The following is a 19,489-nucleotide window of genomic DNA, read 5'->3' as shown; positions in this document are numbered from 1 at the left end:
TCACAGTAGAGCTGCTACGACAACCACACATAGGGCAAGCCGATGGGCCTTTAAACATGTCGATTTTTATGTTATAATATTTTTTATAACAAAAATTTATTAAATTAAAATTTTATCAATGATTTTAATAAGTCTTATTAATTAATAAATATTAATAATTAATAATTATTTGTCATAGTTTAGTATTTATTAATTAATTTAATTAATTTAGTTTAATTAAGTTTTAATTTTGGTTTCGAACTTGCAAAATCACTTTCTATATTTAAGTTACATGTTGAAGGGGACTCATCCATTATTATTAATGTGTGTTTTAAACGTCATGTGTATAATTGGTCCATACAATATATATTACATCAAATATAGTCTCTTCTTGATTCAATCTCTGAATGTTACGTCATGCATACTTATAGAGAAGGCAATCTTTTAGCTAATTGTCATGCTAATTTGGGTACTGATGGGGTTTATATTAACTCTTTACTTTCCCCACTTAACCTCCTTAATCTCCCCAACTTGGTTAATATTATGACAAAAGAATATGTTTAGAATAAGGTTGAGTCCTCATATTTTATTTGATAGTAAATCACGACTTCTCTATGATTTCACATGTTTTTCTTTTATGGATCTCACTTATTCTTTTGAGATATTGTATGCAGGTCGATGTCTTGGATTGCACTTGCATCAGATGAGTTTCTAATATTATGGTCTCAATTGGAGTTATGGATGTAGATCAATGATGGTAATCTTTATGATAGTTTTTGGCTAGGCTCTTGGTCTTGTCTCTGGCACCAAACAATGAATTGTATTCATGTGAGTTTTGGGCTCTTTATAATCATTATATTCTCGATATGGGAATCTCTAGGACAAGATTCATTAGTGTTGATAGATACTCTCTCTTGATGTGTAGTATTTCTTCTTCTGCATCCTTTTTTGTATTAGGCAATGACCAGAGTTTTTCTTTTTCTGGTTCTTTTCTCTAGGAGCTTTTTTGAACTAGTTATTATTAATATAAATATAGCATTTTGCCAAAAAAAATATTATTTAATGATTTTGATTATTAATAAAATTTTATTTATTTTATTGAATAATCAATCATTATTATTTTAATAATTTAATAAATTATTGTTTTTAAATTATTTTATGATATTTAATTGTAACCTTTGTATTTCCATAACTTGATGGTAATTATGCGATTTGATTTAAAATGGGAAATGGGTTAAGTCATAAGGGTAAAATTTATAAACTTTAGTAAAGTTGAAAACTTGCATTGAAACAAAAACTTGAACCTTACTATAAACTCAAACTATGTGTTTTCAAAATCAAACAAAACTACAAAACTACACTGTCTATTGTACGTTTACTTCTATATTGGGTTTCGGGTTGACTTAGCTTTGACCAAATCTGGATGTTAGTAGAGTTTTGGGAGTTTTTTTTGTGTTGTCATGATGATGTTTTTAAATCTAATCTTTTATACCCAACCTTGGTAATCTGTCGTGTGTTTCTATGAGGAGTTTGATCTATTGGTGGTTATTGCTTTCCAATGTTCTTATGTGAAACTGAGGTGAACAATATATCTCTTCTGATATTACCTTTGAATTTTTGATCAATTATTTTTGGATGCTTTCAAGTTGCTTGTAAAGGACTAAGGTGTTATTGTGAATGGTCTTTTGATGTTTTCCAGTCACTTGTATAGGGCTGAGGTGAAAAATATGATTATTTGATTTGTACTTTTATGAGCCTAGCGTAGGTAATTTGTATGTGATGTTAGGAAGTGGTTTGCAATGGAGGCTGAGGCCCTAAAGAGGCTGACAGGTAACCCATTTATAGGTTTTTTAATAAGTGATAACACTACATTAAATGAGATTAAAATGAATTAATAAGAGTCTTTGTCTTTCCTCACCCATGCCTCGAGTGCTAGTACAAGCTAGGATGGGAGTAGAGAGGACACTTGGTTGCAATCTTGCTTCGTTAGTATGCCTTATCAGTACAAAAGGATACTAGTGCTACATAGAGCCACTAGGGGGCTGGAGTATTAAAAGACTAAACCGAGTAACCTTAGAGTTGGCTCATGTGATGACACTTGCCCACTTGCATTATAGATTCCCTATGTGTCATTGTTGCCTTTGGGTTTAGATATCACATGTTTCTTGGTACCTTGAGTTAGATTGCTTTCAGGATTTTCTCTTGACCTAGATATTACTTTTGACTTTTGGGATTGTTATCATGTTTGAGACTTGAAACTATCTCCTCAATGCGGTGGGAGTGGACTTTTTTGGGTTACCATGATGTCAAGTGGTAGTGCTTTTTGCTTTTACCATAGAGATCCAACAATTCGATGTTGTGGCTGGAGTTCCTTGTTCTGCATTTCCTTTCATTCTATCTTTGTGTACTATGATGGATGATTGTACTATATTGTATTGTACTTTATTTCATGGATCTTATGAGATGATTGTAATCTATTTTTGTGATGTACATTCTTTCAGCCCTTCATACCCTGTGACCTGTATAGTGGATGATTGTGCATTATGATTGTTGCCAAGTGACATGCGAGATGATTTTATATTATTTAAATGATTCATACTTGTAAATTATTCTTTTATGTGGATTTATTTTATATTGGTTTTAATATTAATTAAACTTAAATGTGATTCAACATCATGGGACCCTTAAGAATTATAATCAGTTTTATGGTATGTGTTTATGTGTATATTATTGCTTCTACTCTTTTATATATGTTGTTGTTAAGTTATTATCTTTTGAAAAAAAATGTTTGGAAAACTTAGTAAAACATTAGGTTAATTTCTTTTGAGTTCCTTGGCAGGGTGTTACATCTGGTTTCAGAGGTCGAGTTTCTACATTGGGAGCTTTGGGTATATTGGAATGCCACTAGTTGTTAACTAGTTGAACTAAAATGATAACTTAAACTATGATATGTATTTATTACAACTTCAAACACTTGAACTTCAAACTGAAACACATTTAAAACCTAAAATCGATAAAATTGAAATTGATCTTGTATTGTATTCAAAACATGTTTCTTATGTGTATTCCTTACAGTAGTATGTTCTTATGGTTTTTATAGCATCTTATTATCTTGGATATTATAGTAGGATGGTATTTCGGACAAGATCTTCAATGAGAAGTTTTAGCTTAGGCCATGGTAGAGGCCGTGGGTGAGGCAGAGACATCAATGTACATGAGTTTGCCCATGGAAGCCCTAATCAGGAAGAGAATAGGAAAGAGCATTTCAATAAGCAACAAGAAGAGAACCATACAGAGCAGCAGGTCGACTCAAAGGAGGTTGACCTAAGGCAAATGATGAGGAACATTATGGATCGCCGTGCCTACCTCCTCTTCAGGGTGCTGGCCAGGAAGGAGCACACCATGCAGGAAATGAGGAGAGACCTAGGTTTAGGAGTCCTTAGCGAGACTATCACTTTAGTAGTCAGAGGTCATTTGGAGTTGAGTAGATGAAGGACCTTTAGAGGTCCAAGATCAAAGCTTTCAATGGGCTAGGTTTAGGTTATGTAGCTGAGCAGTGGCTAATTGCTCTAGACAAGTGTTTTTCTATTCAAGAATTTGACTCTAATGTCAAAGTGATGTTTGTCATTACCAACCTTGAACTCTTTGGGGCCATTGGTGGAACATTGAAGAGAAGAAGCTGGGTATAGACATGAACACTGTCACATGGGAGTTATTTATGGAGAACTTCTATGAGTGATTCCTACCAGAGGAATGGAATCAATAGAGAGAAGATGAATTCGACATCCTGAGATAGTTCACTATGACCATAGTACAGTATGAGCATAAATTCTATGAGATCATGCCCTATGCGAGGATCCCTTATAGCTCGCCACAATTAGAAAAACATTTTATCAAAGGTTTGAATAACCGTCTAGTTGGGGGTGTTAAGGTATTTGAACCTAAAACCATTAAAGATGCAATACCTAGAGCCATACTTGTAAAGCAGAGTGCCACCTTAGGACATGGTGGTTTGTGGGAGCACCTACATCATCAACAAAGGTAATCAAGGAGTAGGTGGTGGTAGGAAACCTTCTTCTAGAGGTAATTAGCAGCAGGGAGGATCTTATCCTCCAACTCAGAGTGGTGGTTTCAGATCACACACTAGGGACCCTCGGTACTCTTAGTGCGATAAGCGCAACCAATATGATTGATCATCATAGAGTACTCCTTATGCTAGTGGGGGTATTGTTCAATAGTCTAGTGCACCTAGAGTACAAAGGAGTTTCAACAAGGAATGCTTCTCATGTGGACAACGAGGACACAAGTCATCCCATTGTCCTAAATGGAAATCCCAATTCTTAGACCAAAGATCGATAGCTTCAAAACCTATGGTTGGAGACATGGGTAAGTCACACAGAGAGTTCTTACTGGAGTCATATCCTCCTATAGGGGGAAAGGGTCCAATGAGACTCACACAATGAGTACTTTTGTTTTACCTTTCTTGTAGGCGTTGTGCACTAAGCCTAAGTCTGGGGGGGGTGGATGTAGTGCCTACCCCTAGTTAACTTTTTTAATTTTATTGTTGAACTCTTTTAGGCCAGCTTTATGTTTATTCTTGTTGATCAGTGACGTTGTTTTTCAGATTGTTGGATATTGTTTCATATTTAGTATATATATATATATATATATATATCAGTTATCTCATGATTGTTCGATGATGATATATATGTCCATGTGGTGACTTCCAGTTATTTAATGATGTTAGTGTTACTAAAATTTTGCACACTTGTAAAAATTTTGTATAAGAGCAAGTAATCAAAGGTGCACGAATGTTATTCATTATGTACCAAAAGAATATAAATGTCCTTGTATTTTCATTTTTTGAAATACAACTGATATTTACATAAAATGAATGAATATGAAAATGCTCGAAATGGAAATCTCACACAAGCTGTGAGTCTGACTACCACTTCTACACATATTGAAAATAAGAAAAATACAGCATAGGAGAGTAGAGTCAGAGGTAACCAGTCATTGCCTTTCAGCCTTTGACTGGTTATTCGATCTTTGTTACCGCTCCTGGTCCAGCTCTCGACCTGATAGCTCCGTGATGTTCGTCCTCGTCCTGTATGAAAAGCAATGGGGTTAGATCTTGAACGATCTAAGCAATGATTGGTTATTACCAACTTGGTACCCATGCATGCTATATAATTCCTATTTTGAATACATGTAAAAATAGTAGAATAACTTCTAAATGCTTCAGTGTAAAAAATCATAAAGTATGATGTTAAAGGGACATATTGTTCTCTGATATGAAACCTTTCATTGTAACCAAGCACAAGCATATTGATCTCAAAAAATAGTACTCTAAATGTTCAAATGCACATCTCAGAGAGATAATCCATGAGTGTCACGAGCCCGTGCTTGAACCTCATGAAAGATAGCTTAGACGTCACATAAAATCAGAATATCTTAACAGTCAGGAGAGCATCATTTCAGCATGCAAAGATAGAAAATATTCAAATGAAATGTATAAAAAAGAGATCCTTCAACATCTATAACATGGAGGCAATAAGAAAAAAAAAACATAAGCTTTAGCTACTTCTGGATCAAATGTACAATGTGCGGGATGTTATTTTACATACTAGCAGATTAGTATCCGGACCGGGATAACACATGGATCTGTTTTATACTTCCGAAACTTGAATGACAAAGCTTTTCAATTTGTTATATTGCCTGCATATATTGGTCAATTACAACCTTGAGTACTGTAGGGTATGGAGATATACATGCAGCAAATGCATTAAACTGTGTAATTAAATTTCATGCTCAGTTAGACCTGCTGTTGGAAGCCTTAGTTTTCTACAAATTGCTTAAACAAACACCCAAGTTTTTTTGCAATGCTTTGACATTTCATGATTAACCTTGATCAGCAACATAGGATGCAAAACAGTAAGGTATCTTGCTCTATTAAAAGACACCATTGATTAACAGTAAAAAGGAGGAAATTCTGTGTAACAACATCTAGTTTCCAACCAGTAAAAGAATCCTACAAGGTTATGAGAAGTTTTCAAAATCTGTGTTGTATTCCATGGGCGAACAAGGACGAAAGAAAAATGATGAAAGCTTCAATGAACATATTCAAACTTGGCAACTTTCAGCAAGGCAACCACTATCTACAGGAGTATTTTGGTAGCATCTTTATAAAAAGGAAATTCATATACAGTAAAAACTCTCATCAAATCTGGTATGAATAAGTTGAAGCATGTACCCAACAGGATCAAGCATGCAATAATCCTTATCATGTTAGCCTTCAAGGAAAATAAAGTCACGATTTTGAACATGGCACAGGCAAGTGAATATGCTCGGCCTTATAAAATGAACAGCTATAGCATAAAGAGGAGCAGTCCAAAAAATGAGCAGCATTTCTTTTCAAGCTCATGACTTACAGATCAAATAAGAGGAGCAGATAGAAGAGTTCAAGATTGAACTAAAGATACATCAGAATACCTTGTATATTCATGGCGGCTGTAAGGAATATATAGCCCCAATTTTTATAAAGAATGAGCAGATAATCTCATAGCCAAGAAACCCTCAGCAAATGCAACAAGGGTCTCATATCAAGTAAATCTCAAAGTAGCAGCAGAAGTGTGCAAGCAAATCACATAGATGGATCTGTTATTTCAAACCCAAAAAGTCCACCATGGTACCTTGTAAATTTCATAGTCTCCATTCCAAACTCTCCATTCAAAATGGTGCCATAAATATAAAAGAGAAAGAGCAGAAAGTCTGCTATGAAAATGCAGAGAAAACATGCCCAGATTTCCTCATTTTTTGAAGCCACAAATGTCTGCTATATCAGCAAAAACGTGCACAGCAAGTACCCAGAAAATGCAAAGATTAAATACCTGCTATTTGAAGCCCAGAAAGTATATGAAGCGGTTTCAAAAAACATCAAACAAAACCCTTGCATGACCTCTCATGGCAGCCCTAGATCAAGGAATTACCTACATTTGAGCCAAGGAGAAGAGGGGAAAATGCCCAGCTATCAAAAACGACTAGCAAATGTGAGATAAAACCAAAAAATGTGCCTAGAAATCTGCCATTTACCTTAGAAAAATGCACAGCTATCAAAAACGACCAGGAGATTTGAGAAATAGAGCCATGAAAAGCACAGAGATTATCTTTTCCAAGCCTCCAAACCCTCATTTTCTCCAGCTGGCTAGAGCTCTTGCAAGAGCAAATGAAATGGAAAAAATGAAATCCCTAATATTCCTTCCCTTTCTTCATTCACGTGAATGAGAAGAGACTTTGCTTTTCAATTTTATAATTTTCCAAGTCCATATACCTAACATATATAGTGGAGAGACTTATGTTTTGGTCTTTAATTTGTAAATGTTTCCACTTTATGTTATTCAACATTAATATAAAATGATATTCATAAATCATTTTTATTAATGATTGATGTAAGTTTTAAAAAAAAAAAAAAAAAACCATCTATTTATTAGTTAATATAAAATAAAAATATTTATTATTTTAAATATGTTTTAATTTCTATTTGATAAATCATTAATATTAATAATAAATATATTACTATCTTAATATTATTAAATTGATTTTATAATCAATTGAATAATATTAATATAGTTCATATTTATTATTAATAAATTTAGTAACAATAAAAACTAAATGTTAATGCTATTAAGTGATTTCATAATCATTTTAATAACATCAATGTAATTAGTATTTATTGTTATTAAGTTATTATGTTTTTTCAAATAGATATTAAAATATATGGAAAATAAATGTCTATTTTTATTTTATATTTAATTGGTAGATTTTTTTTTTTAAATAACAGAGTTGGGACAAAATGCAAAAGGTGGATTGACATTCATATTATGCAGATATTTTCAGAGTGGGTGGCCATTATGATAGAAATTGGAAGGCATACTTGTTGAAGCATTGATTTTGAGGATTTTTTGAGATATTTTGAGGGTTAGGACTGCATTTATGAGGGGCAGTTGTGAAGATATTTCAGGCCATGCCTTTTGGGGGATTTTGTACACCTTTTGGAATCTTTTCAAAGACTGAATTTTGACCTTTGGGGCTTAATCCGACCCAGCATTTATGGCTTTCAAAATGCAGTTGGTTGGAAGGGGGATAAGTATGAGTTGAAGGCTCATTTTGTAGAGGTTCTTCTTTTTCTCTGCTTGGCTTGTTTTGTAAGTTTTTCAGACTTCTTGATAGGACCAGGGATCATTTTGTAACCCATTATTCAGAGATATATACAGATCTGCAGCACTTTTGGGCATTGATTTCAGCTTATGCCTTCTCCTTTTTCTGTATTTGTGTGTCATGTTGATGCCTTCTACAGGATGGTTTCAGTTTTTGCAGGTTGAAAGTTGTGTTACAAAGCAGTTTTTTTTGGATTGTGAGTAATCTATTCTCCTTTTCGAAACTGTTATTTTAGCCCTCTTATTAGCTTTTTGCAAGGGTTTTGATTATTGAGTTGTGCAAGGGAGTTTTGTTATTGTTATTTCATGGTGTTGCTTATGTATTAGATATCAAGGATACTTTTCTGGTGCATCACCCCTTAGGTTTTAAATTTCCATTTTTTGTTATCCTTCTCCCCTTTTCCTTCATCAAAAGTTCAGTTTCAGTAGTATAAAGTGATATACCAGATAGGAAGCCGGCCTAGAATCCGAAGATTCGTTCCAGCTACAGTTCACCCACAACCCTGGAATGTTTCCATGTTACTCCAAAAGGTTAAGTTTTCTGCAAACTTAACAGGGTGCATTTTTGGTAGATAACAGTTAGCTAGATGAATGATTTATATGTATTTTCTATGGATACTTACCCCATACTTGCATGTGTGTGGTGTACGTGTATATTTTTTTTTATGTTTGACATTTCTGATGTGGTTGAGGAAGGGAGTCATAGTTGCCTGCTAATTGAGATCTACACGATGTACCACTTCTTGCCATTTCCTGTTTAGGTTAGAATATATGTGTATGTCAATGCGTAGATTTTATACAAATTGTAGGTATCGAGTATCGACTTCCTTGAATTGTCAAGATGAGTATACCCTATCACAATATCTCAATGGTAAGAGAGGGGAGATAACTCTTGAGTCTGAATCCTATCCTTAAAACATTTGTCCTAAAAAGTAGGGCAAAAATCTGAGTTGTCTACCTTCCAAATTCATCAAGTGATGTAAATTTGTGATTATAACCCTTGAGTTTGATCTAGTTGCCTATATTTTATTATGAGTTTTTATTTTAAGTCTTGTAGGTCTTTAGTGTATTTTCTTTTATAATTAAATCAATTTAATAGAATAATTAATGATTTAATTTAATAGAAAATTATGAAGTAAATTTGATATTTAATCATATTTAATTAATTGAGAAATTAATTAAATAAATGAATTAAATTTAAAGAAAAAGCTATAGTTCTAATTTTGGAGCTTAATAATATTTATTTAATTTAATAATAATATATTTAGGAGATCATTTTTAAATAAATGCTAAATATTATTATTACTTAAGTTAATAAATATTTCTATAAAAAAAATTCTCAGAAATTAATTAAAGAGAGAGCAAAATAATTTAATGAAGATATTTTAAATTACAAAAAGTGTGCATGAAAATATTAATAAATTAATAAAATATTAAAAGAAAATGATCAATGAGTTTCTCCGTGTGATTGCACAATCAAAGCCCCAAATTTAGGGGAGAACTCTTTATCAAAGATCTAGAGATCATTTTACAAGGACCGAGATTTGGAGAAGCGATTTTTAGAGAAGGAAGTTTTTAGAAGAAAAGGGGTTTTCTCATGTTCTTCATGGGATTGCGTATTTTTGTGTTAGCATTAGATTCAGGTAGAATCTTGTGATTAATTTATGCAATAAGATTTCCATCTTTTCAATCTTTTGTCTGCTTCGTGTTTGGATAAATCTGTGCTTGAAAATTTGTAGATTTGTTTGATATCATTAATGAAACCCTGTTGTAAATCTTTATTTCTCTTTGTATCAAAGTTATATATGTTTTAGGAATGGAGTTTTGAAACCCTCATTCTATAAATTTTACAAATGGGTATTTTAATCGGATGGGGTTTTGTGATTAAAATTTTTAATTCTAGATTGTAAATTTCTTTTTTTTTGGGCTTTTACTATTAGAGTATTGTTATCAGTTTTATTATATATATATATATATATATATATATATATATATATATATATATATATATATATATATATATATATATATATATATATATATATATAGGTTTTGGTGGGGTGTTTTTTTTATTAAGCAAAACTTTAAATATATATATATTTTTGGTGGTCGAGGCCACCAACCCCCCACCCACCCTTCTTCCATGCTGCTTTGGTGGTAGACAGACGTTGTTGTACATAGTATTTCTATTGTCACTTGAACTCTTTTAGGCTATATATTGAGTTACTTAGTTATTTCAGTTATCTCATGATTGTTCGATGATGATATATATGTTCATGTTCATGTAGTGACTTTTAGTTATTTAATGAAGTTAGTTAGATTAATGATTTATATGTGTTTCTATGGATACTTACCTCATACTTGCATTTATATGGTGTGCGTGTATGTTTTTCTTTATGTTTGACATTTTTGATGTGGTTGAGGAAAGGAGTCGTAGTCACCTGCGAGTCAAGATCTACACAATGCACCACTTCCTTCTATTGCCTATTTAGTTTAGAGTATATGTGTGCATGGATTTTATGTAGATTGCAAGTATTAGGTATCGACTTCCCTTATTTTCCAAGATGAGCATACCTTATCGCAATTTCTCAATGGTAAGAGAGGGGAGATAACTCTTGAGTCTAAATCCCATCCTTAAACTATTTGTCCTATAAAGTAGGGCAAGAATTTGAATTGTCTACCTTTTGAATTCATCATATGACATAAATTTGTGATTATAACCCTTGAGTTTGATCTAGTATGTTGTATTTTATGATGGGATTTCATAGTTTGTCTTGTGGGTCTATAGTGATTTTTCTATTAATTAAATCAAATTAAAATAATATTTAATGATTTAATTTAATGGAAAATTATTAAGATAATTTAATATTTAATTAATTGATAAATTAATTAAATTAAAGAATTAAATTTAAATATAAAGTTATAGTTCAAATTTTGGAGCTTAATAATATTAATTTAATTTAATAATAATATATTTACGAGATCATTTTTAATAAATGCTAAAAAAATTTATTACTTAATAAATATTTTTATCAAAAACGATTCGAAAATTAATTAAAGAGAGAAAGAGAAATTAATTTAATAGAGATATTTTAAATTGTAAAAAGTGTGCATGAATATTTAAAAAGTTAATAAAATATTTTTAAAAAAATTGATCAACGAGTTCCCTCGCATGATTGCACAATTAGAGCCCCAAATTAAGGGATAACTCTTTATCAGAGATTCAGAGCTCATTTCACAGGGACCAAGATTTTGGAGAAGGGATTTTCAGAGAAGAAGATTTTCAAAAAGAAGGGGTTTTCTCACATGCTTCGTGTGTTTGCATGTTTGTGAATTAACATTAGATTCAGCTAGAATCTTGTGATTCAATTAGGCAGAAGATTTCCATTTTCCAATCTTCTGTCTACTTCATGTCTAGATTAATCCATTCTTAGAATTATGTAGATTTGTTTGATACCATTGGAAAAATTCTTGTTGTGAATCTTGGTTTATTTTTGTTTCAACATTATCTATGTTTGAGAAATGAAGTATTTTTTTTAAACCCTCATTCTTGTAAATTTTAATCATAGGGGTTTTGGTTTAAAAATTGAATTTTAGAATGTAAATTCAAATTTATTTATTTTTCTGGGTTTCCCTACCAGAGTAATGTTCAAAATTTTATATATATATATATGGTGGTGGTCGGGGCCACCAACCCCACACCCACCCCATTTTCTCCCTACCCCTACCATAACAGTGATAGTGTTGTCGATTGTCATTGATGGATGTGCATGATAGACCCTACTACCATGACAACAAAGGCATTTCTGTAGGCAGTACTCTATTGTTTGTTGTCGCGGTAGAGACCTAGCCTACGAGCTTTAAAAGTTTTATAGTTTTTTTAAATTTAAAATTATTAAGTTAAATTAATTTAATAATATTTGTATTAAATGTTCATTTTTAATAAATATTTAAATTATTATATGTTAGTTTAAATTTTATAAATATTTATAATTAATAAATGATATAACACAACAATATTATTATTATTTTCTTTTAATAGTTATTATTTTATTATTAGATCAATAACTGCCTTATTAATAATTTAGTTTATGTTATTTTATTAATAAATTAGTGATGGTTATCTTTAGTAATCTAATGACTATTGATTTAAAATTAAAATGGGAATTAATGGATTATGATAATGTATGTGAAAAGTAAATTCGGAAATTGTAAACTTTAGTAAACTAAAAATTGGCAACAAAATGAAAACTTGAACCTTACTATAAGCTCAAACTATATGTTATCAAAATTAAACAAAACTACGAAACTATACTACCCTTTATATGCCTTCTTGTATGTCGAGTTTGGGGTTGACTTAGAGTGCTTACCAATTTATGATGTCTACCAGAGGTCGGGAGTAATTATTTTGATGATTACATATGATGTCATGATTGGTTTATGTGTACTTTCTTGGATTAGTCCTATTAGGATGATCGTATTAGTGATGCTTGTATTTTGACTGGTAATTTCAATACTTGTCGATTGCTTGTTTAAGAACTAGTGTATGGTATGCGGTCTTTTGAGATCTTTTTCCTTTACTAAGTTTAGGGTAGGTTATCTATATGTAATGTCTGGAAGTGGCTTGCAATGGAGGCCGGAGCCCAAAGAGGTTGCCTAGATAACCCATTGTAGGTTGTTTAAATAAGTAATAACATTACATTAAATGAGAGTAAAATGAATTAACAAGAGTCATTATTTTTCCTCGCCCATTTCTTGAGTGCTAGTATAGACTAGGCTGGGATTAGAGAGGATATTTGGTTGCGACCTTGCTTTGTTAGTATACCTTGTTAGTATGAAAGGATACTAGTGCTGCATAGAGTCACTAAGGGGTTAGGGTCCAGTCAGGTTGCCAGTGTAAGCTTAGAGTTGACTCATGCAATGACACTTTCCCACTTCCATAGTAGATATCCTACAAGTCCTTGTTGCCTCTAGGTTTAGATGTCACTTGTGTCTTGTTACTTTGAGTTAGATTGCTTTCAAGTTTTCCCTTGACCTAGATTTTACTTTTGAATTTTGTGCTTGATATCCTATTTTGGACTTGAGACTATCTCCTCATCATGGTGGGAGTGGACCTTTTTGGGTTTCATGAGGTTGGGTGGTAGTTCTTTTTACCTTTACCATTGAGATTTGTCAGTTTGATGTTGTGACTGGAGTTCCTTTTTCTGCATTTCCTTTCTTTCTAGATTTGTGTACTATGATGGATGGTTACAAATATTGTATATATTTTATTTCATGGATCTTAAAGAGATGATGCAATCTATTTTATGATGTATATTCTTTCAGCCTTTCATACCCCATGACCTGTACAGTGGATGGTTGTGCTTTCTGATTATTGCCAAGTGGCATTCGGGACAATTGTATATTATTTAAATGGATTTGAACTTGTAGTTAATATTAAATGTGGATGTGTTATTTATATTGGTTTTAGTATTAATTTAACTTAAATGTGATTCAACATCATGGGATCCTTAAGGAGTGTAATCTATTTATGTGTTTCTTATGTATGAATGTATGTTATCGCTTCTATTGTTTTATAACTATTGTTATATGTCATCTTTAAAAGACAATTTTTGGAAAACTTAGTGAAACTTTAAGTTAGTTCTTTTGGATCCCTTAGCGGGTGGTCACATCTGTTATCAGAGCCTGTGTTTCTACATTGGGAGCTCTCGGTATATTGGAACGCCACTAGTTGTTAACTAGTTGAACTGAAAGAAAACTTAAACTATGACATGTATTTATTGCAAACTTGAAACACTTGAACTTCAAACTGAAACATACTTAAATCTAAATTAGGAAAAACTAAAATTGATCTTGCATTGTATTCAAAACATGTTTCTTATGTGTATGCCTTACAATAGTATATTTTTATGGTTATTATAGCATCTTGTTATCTTGGATATTATTGTAGGATGGTATTTGGGATGAGATCTTCAGCGAGAGGTTATAGCTTAGGCTGTGGATGAGGCAGAGACATTAGTGTACATGAGTCTGTCCATGAAGGCCCTATTCAAGAAGAGACTTGGGAAGAGCATCTTAGTGAGCATCAGGAAGAAAACCATAGAGAGCAACATGCCAACTCAAAGGAGGTTGACCTGAGGCAAATAATGAGGATCATTATGGATTTCCTACCTCATCTCCAAGGTATTGGTTAGGAAGGAGCATACCAGGTAGGGAATGAGGAGAGACCTAGGTTTAGGAGCCCTTGGAGGGATCATCACAAGGATCGATAGAGATTAGTTGTACCTTCTCAGATGAAGGACCTTCAAAGGTCCAAGGTCAAACCCTTCAATGGGTTAGGTTCAGGTTATGTGGCCAAGCAGTTTCTTACTTCTCTAGATAGGGTTTTTTCTATACAGGACTTTAACTCTAACATCAAAGCAAGGTTTTCTATCACCAACCTAGAACTCTTTGGAGCCACATGGTGGACTATCAAAGAGAAGAAGTTGGGTATAGACATGAACAATGTTACATGGGAGTTATTTCTAGAGAACTTCCATGAGAAATTCCTACCAGAGGAATGGAATCAAACAAGAGCAAATGAATTCCACAACCTGAGATAGTTCACTATGACCATAGTAGAGTATGAGTATAAAATATATGATCTCATGCCCTATGCAAAAATTAGTGATAACCAAGCACTGTTGGCACAATATTTTATCATAGGTTTGAATTATTGTCTAGTTGAGGGTGTTAAGATATTTGAACCTAAAACCCTCAAAGATGCAATACATCAAGTCATACTTATAGAGTAGAGTATTAATCTAGGACATGGCAGTTTTGTGGAAGCACCTATAGTATCAGGATCCAAGGCTAACCACAACTCAAGTGGGAAAAAAAAAAACCCCTTATCCGAAGGGAAATCAAAACCAACAACAACCTCAAAAAAAAAAAAAAGGGATCATACCATCTGGTACAGAATGGTGATAGTGGTTCTATCTCTAAGAACTATCATAATGTACAATGTAATAGGAAAAATCAAAACACCTAACCTACGTAGAGAAACTAGTCTTTTGCTAGCAGGGATAGCCACGAGCAGTCGAGTGCACCTCAAGCAAGGAGGAGATCTAGCAGATGCATAGAATGTTATTCTTATAAACAATTTGGACACATTGTAGCCAACCACCCATAGCATACATCTCACTATTCAAGTTTTAGGCCAGTTGCATCTAAGTCTATAGTTGGAGATGTGGGTAGAGCTCACAAAATATTTGTGGCAGTAGATCACTATCAAGCACATCATCAAGGGACTATGGCTAAGACTATGGGGGCTATTTGAGGTATACCTCTCTGCATCTTGTTTGATTTAGGTTCTACAAACTCTTTTATTTCACCATCCTTAGTTGCTAAATGTAACCTAGAGGCGGTAAAGCAAGGCTTGGGTTGGCAAGTGGGACTAGCCTCAGGAGCTAGGGTTCCCATAGATTCCTTAGTGAAGTAGTGTGAACTAAAACTAGGAGGTTTTGTTACATCAATTGACCTTCAAGTCATTCCTCTTGGCTCTTACAACATGATTTTAGGTATGGATTGGCTTAGCTCTCATAGAGCTAGTATTGATTGTACAAAGAAGACCATTTGGTGTAAAGATGATCAGGGGAAGGACTCAGATATTGTGGTTATACAAAGACCTATATCTCTATGGATGATATCCACTATATAATTAAAGTAGAGCTTAAGGGATGTTAGGTGTTTGTCATTATGATGAGCCAACTAGAAAAAGAAGACCCTGCAGGGAAGACTTTAGACCATCCTATTCTACAACAATATGCAGATGTCTTTCCTAGCAAGATTCTGGTTATGCCTCCGAAGAGGGATATTGATTTCAACATTGATCTTATTATAGGAGCAGAGCCTATTTCGTGAGGTCCTTATCAGATGACCACTCAGTAATTGAGTGAGTTGCACCTACAGCTTGAGGACCTTCTGGCCAAGGGTAGTATTTAACCAAGTGTATCTCCATGGAGAGTACCAGTGTTCTTTGTGAAGAAGAAGGATGGTTTTTTGTGCTTGTGTATTGACTATAGACAATTGAACAAGGTGATGGTAAAGAATAGGTATCCTTTACGAAGGATTGACAATTTATTTGATCAGATCAAGGGATCCACAATGTTCTCCAAGATTGATCTAAAGCTAGGATACCATCAACTTTGCATTCAAGATGTGGACATTTTCAAGACCACCTTTTGAACTCGCTATGGGCACTATGAGTTCACAGTAGATCCATTTGGGTTGACGAACACTTTGTCAATTTTTATGTGTCTGATGAATGGGGTATTCTATTCCTATATTGATCAATTTGTACTTGTGTTCCTAGATGATATTTTGATATAATCTAGATCCTAAAAGGAGCATGAGGAACATCTGTGATTGGTTTTTCAATGCTTGAGAGATAATCAACTCTATGCCAACTCAACAAAGTGTGATTTTTTTCAATCAAAGATACAATATTTAGGGCATATCATATTAGGTGATGATATCTGTGTAGACCCTGTGAAGATTTAGGCAATGGTAGATTGACCTACACCCACTTCTGTATCAAAAATTCGTAGCTTCATTGGTCTAGCTAGTTATTATTGCAGGTTCGTCCAGAACTTTTCCAAAGTGGCACATCTTGTTAATTCCCATCAGAGGAAAGGAAAGAAGTTTATATGGACAGAGAAATGCAAGGAAGCATTTTAGAAGCTCAAGGAGCTTCTGACTAGTGCACCAATATTGGTAGTACCTAATCTAGTAGGTGACTTCGTGGCATGTACAGATGCTTTCCTAGAGGGGATTGGAACACTATTGATGCAAGATGGATGGGTGATTGCTTATGAATCACACAAACTCAAGGATCACGAGTTGAATTACCCTACACATGATGTAGTGCCTGCCCCTGATTCACATTTTGTTATCATTGCTGAACTCTTTTAAAACTAGTTTTATGTTGTTGGTTAGCAACATTCTTTTGAGATTATCAGATATTGTGCTATGGATTCAGTTTATTATGTGATGAGATAACTTAGACTCTACATTTCATGTATGTATGATTATTATTTTTAGTGTTCACAATTATTGATGATGATTATTACATTGCTTTCAATTATTAATGATGATTAGTAAGATGATTTATTATCATATGTGCTTTCTTATAGATACTTACCCCATACTTGCATGTGTATGGTGTGCGTGTTTGCCTTGCGTGTTTGCTTTTGTATGGCGTGTCTGATGTGGTTAAGGAAGAGAGTCGTAGTCATCTGCTAGTCGGGATCTACACGATGCACCACTTCCTACCATTGTCTGTTTAGTTTAGTATATATTGTGTTTGTACATGCATAGTTTTTATGCAGGTTGCAGGTACCGGGTATCGACTTCCCTGAATTGCCAGGATGAGCATACCCTATCACATTATCTCAATGATAAGAGAGGGGAGATAAATTCTCAAGTCCAAATCCCAACCCTTTGAGCCATTTGTCCTAATTGGAAAATTAAGACAAGTATCTGAGTTGAATACCCACCGAATGTGTCGGATGACATATTTCGTGATTTTTAACCCTTTAGATTTATTTTGTATGATTTGTTCTATGATGAGTTTTCATATTTTATCTTGAAGGTCTATGGTGAATTTTCTATTAATTAAGTCTTAATAAATAGATTTAATTAATAAATTATTTATTTGAAAAAATTAATAAAATATCATGATCTTTGATATTTTGATTGTAATTAATTAAATGTGAATTATTGGAGAAAAAGAATTAAATAAAAGAAAACTAGAAATTAAAATTAATAATAATTATAAAATAATAATAAAGTAATAAATAAAATAATAATAATAAAAGTTATAAAAATTAAAATGAAAGTTATAAAATTTAAATAGAGATTATTTAAAAAGTAAATTGGAGTTATAAGCTTGCATGGGAATTAACATGTGTCAACAACACGGGGGTTAGTGCATCAACTAAGCACAAGGTGTCTACAATTCTATGACTAATTAAAAAGGATTGGAAAAGACCCATGCTTGGTTGGTGACACCTTTCAGCAGTTTCAAGAAGCATTTCAAAGGTTTCTTGAGAGCTCTTGATATTCAGACATTCATAGAAGCTTAAATGAAAAGCTTAATGGAAGCCACGAGCTACAAGCTAAAATAGAAGTTTCAAAGCTTACATGCGTGGGAGAAGATTCATATGCTCATATATTTTCTACTTGCTTCTATGCTCTTTCTAGCATTTCTAATCACTTGGAGGATTCGATCGGCTTGGATTCTTGGAAGAATTGCGAATGATGGAGAAAGAAGGGATTTTTTATGGACTTCTGAGGCATGACAAATTAGCATCAGTGTCCAGGTGCACTCGTGATATTCTCATATTCCCTTTGCACTCTTTCTCTTCATGTCTTCATCATATCTATTTTATGTGTCTGAATACTCTCTGTGATTGAATCTACTATTTGAAATTGGAATCTAGATATTTTATTTGGTTGAGAAGAAAACAATAGAAAAACCCTAGTTCCAAATGAGAAAGAAATTAGATTTTAATTGGGTTTGGGTTTGAATTTATATTAAATTAGAAAGACAAGATTTGGAATTAAAATAGAAATTTTATGGTAAAAATTCGAATGATTAGATGCAATCTTTCTATCAATTATATTTTTAGATGTGTATGAACAAACCCTTTTATGGTTAAATTTAGAGAAAAATTATTTTAAGAGGAAATTCTTAATTCATCACAAATTGTCCTGTCGCTGCCCCTTGGATAGACCCGAATTCAGTCATTCATAACTTTTTATTGTGATCGAATTTATTCGATCGCTCCGATTAGAATCGTCGCAACTTGGCCCTCTCCAACATATTTAAATTTCAACCCGATCCAATGGTTTATTAGGGAGATATGACTGTCGTATTGGGACTGTTTTATTCAAAAACATATATTTCTCCATTTCCTATAACCAAGAGTTCTTTATGCTTAAACTTCACAAAATAATATATATCAAAGCATGGAATGAATTAAAGATATTATTAAAATCTTTTTTTATTAGAATCTTATTAAAATGCATTAGTTTTATATAGTTTATTATCTAATCTAATTAAATCAAATTTAATTAAGATTAGTTAATAGTAGAAGAAGTGTAATTAATTATTAGTCAATCTAAGTAAATAGATTTTTAAATGAGAGAAAATTAAAAGAAAAGAGATTTTAATATGGTTTATATAGTGGACTTTTTATAATGTATATTGAATACTATTTAATATATATTAAACAATTTTAGAATTGTTTAAT

At 32.8% G+C, this 19,489-nt stretch overlaps 1 long non-coding RNA gene across 4 annotated transcripts; it reads right to left on the bottom strand.

Moving 5' to 3' along the window:
* Positions 1–4,773: 4,773 nt before the first annotated feature.
* Positions 4,774–7,285, bottom strand: LOC149535857 (uncharacterized). Of its 4 annotated transcripts, none has more exons than XR_016357903.1 (3): positions 7,072–7,285; positions 6,472–6,968; positions 4,774–5,086 (listed from the first exon to the last, which is right to left on the bottom strand). It is a non-coding gene; the product is annotated as an uncharacterized LOC149535857 (long non-coding RNA). The 4 variants fall into 4 exon arrangements; XR_016357906.1 differs by having other exon boundaries at positions 6,870–6,968; XR_016357904.1 differs by having other exon boundaries at positions 6,472–6,951.
* Between the last annotated feature and the right edge of the window lie 12,204 nt (positions 7,286–19,489).

The sequence above is a fragment of the Cupressus sempervirens genome, chromosome 10 (genome assembly GCF_028749045.1).
Source record: "Cupressus sempervirens isolate cs-2001-9-10 chromosome 10, ASM2874904v1, whole genome shotgun sequence".
NCBI classification, from domain to species: domain Eukaryota; kingdom Viridiplantae; phylum Streptophyta; class Pinopsida; order Cupressales; family Cupressaceae; genus Cupressus; species Cupressus sempervirens.
The sequence above is the reverse complement of the archived record's forward strand: the minus strand, read 5'-3'. Positions and strand labels throughout refer to the sequence as shown.